Raw genomic sequence first — 10929 nt, 5'->3', positions numbered from 1 at the left:
GTAGGGTCTAGGGAGTAGGGTCCAGGGTCTAGGGAGTAGGGTCTAGGGTCTATGGTCTAGGGAGTAGGGTCTAGGGAGTAGGGTCTAGGGAGTAGGGTCTAGGGAGTAGGATCTAGGGAGTAGGGTCTAGGGAGTAGGGTCTAGGGAGTAGGGTCTAGGGAGTAGGGTCTAGGGAGTAGAGGCTAAGGGTTGGACCATGGTGCTTTTCTTCATTGGACCCAACTCTGCTAAATGGCTCCCTCTTCTGTTCAGCTCAGGCAGCTTTGCCTAGTTGACATTTTACTAGTTGTCAGCCTGATCTGTAGCTGTAATACCATGGAGAACCAGAGGGGGTGTTGATATTTCCCCTGACATTAATAGACTACCCCGTGATGTAGCTGTAATACCCCAGAGAACCAGAGGGGGTGTTGATATCTCCCCTGACATTATTATTATCATATATTTTTCCAATTTATTTGTATTTTTATTATCAAATATTTAAAGATACAATCTACCTGCCGCTCAACATTTACATTACATACAGTCATCTAACAGACTGCCATCTAGAGAGACCCACAGAACCATTTACATTACATTCAGTCATCTAACAGACTCCCATCTAGAGAGACCCACAGAACCATTTACATTACATTCAGTCATCTAACAGACTCCCATCTAGAGCGACCCACAGAACCATTTACATTACATTAGTCATCTAACAGACTCCCATCTAGAGAGACCCTCAGAACCATTTACATTACATTAGTCATCTAACAGACTCCCATCTAGAGAGACCCTCAGAACCATTTACATTACATTAGTCATCTAACAGACTCCCATCTAGAGAGACCCACAGAACCATTTACATTACATTAGTCATCTAACAGACTCCCATCTAGAGAGGCCCACAGAACCATTTACATTACATTAGTCATCTAACAGACTCCCATCTAGAGAGACCCAGAGAAGCAACTAGGGTCAACGCCCTGCCCAGGGCAGGTCAACAGATCTCGAAACAAGTCAAAACGGAGACCCAAACCAATGACCTATCATCCACCAGCCCAAGCTCCCAACGGCCAGACCACCAACCCGCCTGTGTCCTTGTGTGTGTGTGTCCTTGTGTGTGTGTGTCCGTGTGTGTGTGTCCGTGTGTGCATTTTAATGCGAGCATATGTATACGCATTTGTACACATGTGTATTTCTAGGGTCAATTTTAGATCAATGCTATGCATTTTCAGCCATTCCTGAACCTGAGACCAGAAACAGGCTACCTGAGGGCAATACCAAAATAAATGGTCGATTGATTCTGTATCCTCACAACAAAATATGCAGAGCTTCGATGGTTTTATGCTCCAAATATTCAACCTTTTGTTGGTGGCAAGAATTATGTACAATAAATTTAGCTGAAGGAGACCAGGCTGAGACAGGACACCAAGCTAATGGAGACCAGGCTGAGACAGGACACAGAGCTAATGGAGACCAGGCTGAGCCAGGACACCGAGCTGTTGCAGACCAGGCTGAGACAGGACACAGAGCCAATGGAGACCAGGCTGAGACAGGACACCGAGCTAATAGAGACCAGGCTGAGCCAGGACACCGAGCTAATGGAGACCAGGCTGAGCCAGGACACCGAGCTGTTGCAGACCAGGCTGAGCCAGGACACCGAGCCAATGGAGACCAGGCTGAGCCAGGACACCGAGCTGCTGGAGACCAGGCTGAGCCAGGACACCGAGCTGTTGCAGACCAGGCTGAGCCAGGACACCGAGCTAATGGAGACCAGGCTGAGACAGGACACAGAGCTAATGGAGACCAGGCTGAGCCAGGACACTGAGCTAATGGAGACAAGGCTGAGCCAGGACACCAAGCTAATGGAGACCAGGCTGAGACAGGACACAGAGCTAATGGAGACCAGGCTGAGACAGGACACCAAGCTAATGGAGACTGGGCTGAGACAGGACACAGAGCTAATGGAGACCAGGCTGAGACAGGACACAGAGCTAATGGAGACCAGGCTGAGACAGGACACAGAGCTAATGGAGACCAGGCTGAGACAGGACACAGAGCTAATGGAGACCAGGCTGAGCCAGGACACCGAGCTGTTGCAGACCAGGCTGAGCCAGGACACCGAGCAGCTGGAGACCAGGCTGAGACAGGACACCGAGCTGCTGGAGACCAGGCTGAGCCAGGACACCGAGCCAATGGAGACCAGGCTGAGGCAGGACATGGATGTTACCTGTAGGAAGTGGTCTACCTGCTGCAGCTCCATGTCTATGGATGTTTTCTGCAGCAGCTCCATGTCTAGGTGTAGCTTATGCTTTCAGTACTTGATTAATTTTCTAATCCTTTGATTGGGTGGACAGCATGTCAGTTCATGCTGCAAGATTTCTGATAGGTTGGAGAACGTCCTCCGTAAGCTGTCATAATTACTGTGTAAGTCTATGGAAGGGGGTGAGAACCATGAGCCTCCAAGGTTTTGTATTGAAGTCAATGTACCCAGAGGAGGACAGAAGCTAGCTACACGATGGTGCTGTTGAGGCTACTGTAGACCTTAATCGCAAAACAGTGTTTTTTCATCATTTATTTGGTGACGTGAATATTTTTTATTATAGTTTTATCTAAAGAGTATAACTTTTTTAATGTTTCACTGTTTATATTTTTATAGTGGAGGATGGTCCTCCCTTTCCTTCTCTGAGGAGCTGTCGTGGGAATTATTTTATCCCCATGATAATAATTAACAATCAATAAGCCTTGACTAATTCCCAAGGTTTGTAAGACACTGGGTAAAGAATAATTAGGCAAGGACTCAGCTTTCTGCAAAAGGTCTGTTCAGTTTATTCAGAGAACGTTCTGAGGTCCAAATAACAAAGATGTTCATTTTATCCTCTCTCTCCGCTTACGCACACACCTCCACACCAACAGTTGATAACCTACGCACACACATACACACAAACAGTAGGTGAACAGGCCTCCCTTGACTTCCGACCACTGTTAATCATTATCCAGCGCTGCCTGTTCCTTTCCCCCGAGATTAGGAGAACCTTGAAGGCTACTCCCGGTCTCTTCACCCACACACATTTCCACAGTTCCCTTCGACCCACTAATCACACACACACATTTCTCTCCCTTCCGGGTCTCTACTAGACCTTAATGGGACTAATGTTCAGTACTTTAATTATTCATTATCCATGCTACATAACTACTAATTAGTAATGGATTCTTTATTCATTTACCTTTATTAGATAATTCTCTTATCAGGAGCCTCCACTGACACACATACACACACCTGTTTTATATGATGGCTAGCTAGCTTGGTCATTACTACAATGCAGTGCCTTTTCTGTCCCCAGGAAATATACCTTCTTATTTAGTGTAAAATGTGGACTCCGAAAGGCTGTAACCTTTTACTGTAGTGGGCTAAATCAGGGTCACACTGACTTTTTCTTGGTAGTCTTAAACAAATGTACTTTTAAACAAATGTATCCACCTCACACACATGGTTATGGTGTTAAAGAAAAGAAGACCCCTGTACCATGTCAGATACAGAGTTGAAATGTATTACATTTTGAGTTTGCATCCTAATATTACACTTTGTATAGATCACATTAGACTGAAATATAACACAACTGTTTGACATACTGTAGAAACACTGGATTTTGGGCAGGTTTTTAAAATAAAGTAAATTAATTATGAAATTATAAAAAATATGATGAACATTCCACCCATGAGGCCACCATAGATTTGGTCATGTGACTGCAGGAAAGGGGTCTACATACATTTACATCATTTACATGTACGTCATTTAGCAGACGCTCTTATCCAGAGCGACATACAAATTGGTACATTCACCTTATGATATCCAGTGGACAACCACTTTACAATATTACATCTATATCTTTTTTTGGGGGGGAGGGTAGGGGGTGGGGAGGGTTAGAAGGATTACTTTATCCTATCCCAGGTATTCCTTAAAGAGGTGGGGTTTCAGGTGTCTCCGGAAGGTGGTGATTGACTCCGCTGTCCTGGTGTCGTGAGGGAGCTTGTTCCACCATTGGGGTGCCAGAGCAGCGAACAGTTTTGACTGGGCTGAGCGGGAACTGTGCTTCTGCAGAGGTAGGGAGGCGAGCAGGCCAGAGGTGGATGAACGCAGTGCCCTTCTTTGGGTGTAGGGACTGATCAGAGCCTGAAGGTACGGAGGTGCCGTTCCCCTCACAGCTCCGTAGGCAAGCACCAGGGTCTTGTAGCAGATGCGAGCTTCAACTGGAAGCCAGTGGAGTGTGCGGAGGAGCGGGGTGACGTGAGAGAATTTGGGAAGGTTGAACACCAGACGGGCTGCGGCGTTCTGGATGAGTTGTAGGGGTTTAATGGCACAGGCAGGGAGCCCCGCCAACAGCGAGTTGCAGTAATCCAGACGGGAGATGACAATTGCCTGGATTAGGACCTGCGCCGCTTCCTGTGTGAGGCAGGGTCGTACTCTGCGAATGTTGTAGAGCATGAACCTACAGGAACGGGTCACCGCCTTGATGTTAGCGGACAACGACAGGGTGTTGTCCAGGATCACGCCAAGGTTCTTAGCACTCTGGGAGGAGAACACAAGGGAGTTGTCAACCGTGATGGCGAGATCATGGAACGGGCAGTCCTTCCCGGGAGGAAGAGCAGCTCCGTCTTGCCGAGGTTCAGCTTGAGGTGGTGATCCGTCAGGTGACCATTACCTTTAAAACACAAACATATACATCTTGAAAGGGAATTTTTATGCATTTTGAACAATATATATTTTTTGTTGACGATTTGCTTATGTCCTCGGGTTCATCAACTTCCACAAGAAATATAAACTATGAAATAATAAAATATTAAAAACATGTTTTCATTATTTTATAGTCCTAGTTAGACTACATTATTAGTATTGTATTTAAGATGTTCTATGTGTCCTCTGATGTCACCCTGTTAGTTTGTTGCAATTCTCCATTTAAGAAAAATGACACCGGCTAAATTATAGAGAAAATGTTATGCACCTAACAGATGGGAAAATGAACCTAAAACAAATTCAAGAGCCTGAGCAATATGTTTTTTTGAAAGACAACTTCCTTTTTCTGATGGAATTATTGGTATTGTTTTATATATACATACGTATATATGTATATACAGTGCATTCGGAAGGTTCTGAAAGTATTCAGACCCCTTGACTTTTGTTACGGTACAGCCTTATTCTAAAATGGATTAAATAAATCATTTTCCTCATCAGTCCACACACACAATACCCCATAATGACATCACAATACCTCATAATGACAGAGCAAAACCAGGTTTTTAGAACATTTTCCAGATTTATGAAAATTAAAAACAGAAATACCTTCTTTACATAAGTATTCAGACCCTTTGCTATGAGACTCAAAATTGACCTCAGTTGCATCCTGTTTCCATTGATCATCCTTGTGATTTTTCTACAAGTTGATTGGAGTCCACCTGTGGTAAATTCAATTGATTGGACATGATTTGGAAAGGCAGACACCTGTCTATATAAGGTTCTACAGTTGACAGTGCATGTCAGAGCAAAGACCAAGGCATGAGGTCGAAAGAATTGTCTGTAGAGCTCCGAGACAGGATTGTGTCGACTCTGTACCAAAATATTTCTGTAGCATTCAAGGTCCCCAGGAACACAGTGGTCTCCATCATTCTTAAATAGAAGAAGTTTTGAAACCACTAAGACTCTTCCTAGAGCTGGGCGCCCGGCCAAACTGAGCAATCGGGGGAGAAGGGCCTTTGTCAGGGAGGTGACCAAGAACCTGATGGTCACTATGACAGAGCTCCATAGTTCCTCTGTGGAGATGGGAGAACCTTCCAGAAAGACAACCATCTCTGCAACACTCCACCAATCAGGCCTTTATGGTAGAGTGGACAGACGGAAGCCACTCCTCAGTAAAAGGCACATGACAGCATGCTTGGAGTTTCACAAAAGGCACCTAAGGGATGCAGACCATGAGAAACAAGATTCTCTGGTCTTATGAAACCAAGATTGAACTCTTTGATCTGAATGCCAAGCGTCACGTCTGAAGGAAACCTGGCACCATGCCTAAGGTGAGCATCCTGACTGGTATGGCAACTGCTCGGCCTCTGACCGCAAGGCACTACAGAGGGTAGTGCGTATGGCCCAGTACATCATCGGGGCCAAGCTTCCTGCAATCTAGGACCTCTATACCAGGCGGTGTCAGAGGAAGGCCCTAAAAATTGTCAAAGACTCCAGCCACCCTAGTCATAGACTGTTCTCTCTGCTACCGCACGGCAAGCTGTACCGGAGCGCCAAGTCTAGGTCCAAGAGGCTTCTAAACATTTAGCTTCTACCCCCAAGCCATAAGACTCCTGAACAGCTAATCAAATGGCTACCCAGACTATTTGTATTGCCCCCCCCCTTCTACACTGCTGCTACTCTGTTATTATCTATGCATAGTCACTTTAATAACTCTACCTACATGTACGTATTACCTCAATACCAGTGCACATTGACTCTGTATCGGTATATAGTCTCGCTATTTTTCTTTACTGCTGTTCTTTAATTATTAGTTATTCTTATCTCTTACTTTTTTTTCTTTAAACTGCATTGTTGGTTAGAGCCTGTAAGTAAGCATTGCACTGTAAGGTGTACAACACCTGTTGTATTAGGCGCATGTGACAAATAAAATTTGATTTGATGCATGGTGGTGGCAGCATCATTTGGTGGTGATGTTTTTCAGAGGCAGGGACTGGGAGACTAGTCAGGATCGAGGGAAAGATGCACGGAGTGAAGTACAGAGAGATCCTTGATGAAAACCTGCTCCAGAGTGCTCAGGACCTCAGACTGGGGGCAAAGGTTCACCTTCCAACAGGACAACGACCTTAAGCACACAGCCAAGACAACGCAACAGTGGCTTCGGGACAAGTCTCTGCATGTCCTTAAGTGGCCCAGCAAGAGCCCGGACTTGAACCCAATCGAACATCTCTGGAGAGACCTGAAAATAGCTGTGCAGCGATGCTCTCCATCCAACCTGACAGAGATTGAGAGGATCATCTTTGGAGAGACCTGAAAATAGCTCTGCAGCAACGTTATTAAGTGGAACCAAAGAGCAGACTCAGATGAGGAAACGGGGATGAAACAAAATATTTATTGTTACACTCGGATGAGTTGTGGAAAAACCAGATGTGGAGACTGAGGTTGGAGTTAGCTGAGTAGAATAGGGTCCTTTACAGGGTAAACAGGTCCTGAGGGGAATCCAAGGTAGTTGGGTGGTGAGATGTGGAACAGGAGACAGGAGCCACAGACAGAGCGGTAACTGCTGTCGTGTCTTTGGCTATGCCGGATTAAGTGATATGAGATGCTATTCTATAAAATCCTTTCTCTGTAATTAATATTACCTGATTGAGCTAATCATATAAATGTAATTAACTAGAAAGTCGGGGCACCACGAAAGAGTGTTTATAGAGCTGTTATCTTCTGAATAAACTCTGAAAGACCTAGTAATATTTTACATCAATACCAGTCAATATTAATCATCACCTTATTTCAGTCTCATCTGAAAGTTGTAAATTCTTGGTTATCTTCACGAACCCTGGCTAAAAAGTTGAATCAGCAATACAAAATTGGGTTTAATTATTTATTTACTAAATACCTAACTAACACACAGAATTACATATACACAGAATGCAAATTATGTCATACAGAAAACGTCCCTGGGGGACAGAACGTTTATGACGGCTGGTAAAAAAAAAGAGAGGGGGTTGGGCTTGAATGAAGAGCGGGAAGACTGAGGAACAAAGGGAGAACCTAAGCTTTCGTAAATACATTATCTTATGCATTCTAAATTACCGCCCATTTGGAAAAGGAAAATGCAATAAATATTTACTCTGAGCTGCGCTTCGGTAGGTTGGTCGTAGATGCTGGCCGTGTTGGCCAACAAAGATCTTCCTGTCCTCGGAAGAATGTCTCTGGTGGTAAATTAGATACGTTGTAGTATCTTCGTTGTGTGTTAGACTGGATACGTCGTCCGTCCTTTCCTAGCCAACGTTTACAGCAGCTGTTGCTAACTCAACGGCTAGGATGTCTCACTTCTTTAGTGAATAAGAGTTCAAGGGTTCATACCATTCACAACCAAAGCTCACGCTGAGGTTGGCTTAGTTCTGTAGTTGACATGTTAGTCCTTTTTAACGTATGGACCGTCGTCCTATCGTCCTCGGAACAGAAGGTTACATTTTCGTCAAGGGCTTATATAGTGGAGGGAGAGAAGGTTGTGTTTCATAGTTTATAACCCATGTCTCTTCACAGGGGCGGACCACTGCTTGAGCAGGGCTCTAACCTTATGAAAACGCAATTCTCTCATTTGGAAGCTAAAATTACATTTAATCTTTTTACAAATAGTTTCATTTAAATTGCATTTAAATTCCACAACAATTCCATGTGAATCTGATAACTATAATGTGTAGACTTTCCCAGATACAGTTTATGTCGTCCTGTCATCAGTCATAATGTCTCAGATGACAACCTAACTGACATCATATTCATTAAGTACCAACGCATATTTTCAACTGGTTCTATTACCGAAATATGGTTCCTTTCCCCCCACTTGTTTGATGTTCCCAGACTCTCTATGTTTAACAAAGGCTATTCAAGAGTCCTTCAGTAGAGTCAGAGAGAGAGGAAAGGGACAAAGGTATTCATGGGGGGGTCATTAACCTTACCCACAGGCCAATGTCATGACACTGCAATAAGAGGATAAATGGTGTCAGGCAGGGAAACAGGCACAGCAGAGTAACAGAATCTTGAGTAACCATAAATGGCTAGAATAATAAACTGACTGAGCAGAGATTACGATCTGGCAGAGGGGAAGTGGCAGGACTGAGTATTTGTAGAGGTCTTGATTATGGAATGACTTGCAGCTGGTAGGGATCTGCTCTGACTCCAGCAGACCTGTCTCCGACCACACAATCACACAGAGAGGGAGAGAGAGGGAGTGAGTGAGTGAGTGAGTGAGTGAGGGAGGGAGGGAGGGAGGGAGTGTGTACAGGGGGAGTAACTGCAGGTCAAGAAGACACCAGATGAACACCAGAGGGCGTAGCAGGAGCAGATGTGACAGACGCTCCCCATCCAACCTGACAGAGCTTGAGAGGATCTGCAGAGAAGAATGGGAGAAACACCCCAAATACAGGTGCGCCAAGCTTGTGGCGTCATACCCAAGAAGTCTTGAGGCTGTAATTCCAGCCAAAGGTGCTTCAACAAAGTACTGACTAAAGGGTCATAATACTTATGTAAATGTTATATTTCAAAAAAATGTATTTAATTAATTTGCAAAACATTCTAAACACCTGTTTTTGCTTTGTCGTTATGGGGTATTGTGTGTAGATTGATGATGGGGGGAAAAAATAATTTTATCCATTTTAGAATAAGGCTGTAACGTAAGAAAATGTGGAAAAAGTCAAGGGGTCTGAATACTTTCCGAATGCTCTGATTATACTTTTCCCTAAAAAAAAGTTATGAGGTCCAAAAGGCATGGTAGGCATGGCCCCGCTAGCTAGTTTTAGCCATTAGCTCCATGCTTTATGGCTTTTGATACAAGCTCCCTGTGTTGTCTGTCAGTAAAGCCACTAAGCATTGAAGGAAGCAGCTAGCTAACTAACTAACGTTACTTGTTGGTGGCCCTTATTATAACTACCCTGGGAGAAGGCTAGCTAGCTGGAGCGGATGGTCAGTTCATTGTAATAGTCACACAGCTTTTACTTTGAAAACCTCTGGAACATATATCCTGTTACAGCCCTTCCTCTCCACGCCCACACGTTTCTGTTAATGAACGACATCTTGTGGAGGACATGGAAAAATCCATTCATGCAGTAGAAATTATTGATTTTAACGAACCGTTCATGGACCGCAATAATATTACATAGATGGAGTGATTAAACTATGTAAAGGACTCATGGTGATAGTATTAGATAATTGGAGCCTCCAGCGGTTTAGGCCGTGGTACAACTAGGATGTGATGAATCAAAGACACATAATAGAAAATATATAAATATCAGCTTCATTATCACAGAGAGAGAAAAGTTAAATCTTACCTCCAGTCTCCCTTCTCCTCAGATCTCTCTCTCTCTCTCTCTCTCTCTCTCTCACTTACTCTCTCTCTCTAGAACTGATTCAGGTATTTTTTTGCCAGATCCTAATTCGTATGTCGAATTTTATGTTCCTTTTGATGGCCCTTCTTGCCTTGTCTCTCATATTGTTCACAGCTTTGTGGAAGTTACCTGTGGTTCTGATGTTTAGACCGAGGTATGTATAGTTTTTTGTTTACTCTAGGGCAACAGTGTCTAATTGGAATTTGTATTCGTGGTCCTGGAAACTGGACCTTTTGTGGAACACCATTATTTTTGTCTAACTGAGATTTAGTGTCAGGGTCCAGGTCTGACAGGATCTGTGCAGAAGATCTCTCTCTCTCTCTCTCTCTCTCTCTCTCTCTCTCTCTCTCTCTCTCTCTCTCTCTCTCTCCTCTCTCTCTCTCTCTCTCTCTCTCTCTCTGTCTGACCACGCCTGTATCCCAGTATTTTAAGCCAGTTTTTCTGAATAAAACAGTTAACCTGGTCTTTACCAGCCCGGTCTAACACTGTGGATCTCTGTAGTGTCCACTGTAGTGTCCACGCGTGCATCCCTCCCCTACACGCGACGCTCTTTCCTCCCGTAGATGACAGAGCCCAACCGCTGCTGCTGACGTCACCTGACGGAATTCTGGATCTAAGAGGAGAGGAGTGGAAAGAGTCCTATCTATCTATCTATCTATCTATCTATCTATCTATCTATCTATCTATCTATCTATCTATCTATCTGTCTGTCTGTCTGTCTGTCTGTCTGTCTGTCTGTCTGTCTGTCTGTCTGTCTGTCTGTCTGTCTGTCTGTCTGTCTGTCTGTCTGTCTGTCTGTCTGTCTGTCTGTCTGTCTGTCTGTCT

This window comes from Salmo trutta, chromosome 5 (assembly GCF_901001165.1).
Source record: "Salmo trutta chromosome 5, fSalTru1.1, whole genome shotgun sequence".
Lineage (NCBI taxonomy): Eukaryota > Metazoa > Chordata > Actinopteri > Salmoniformes > Salmonidae > Salmo > Salmo trutta.
This window is presented reverse-complemented; position numbering follows the sequence as displayed.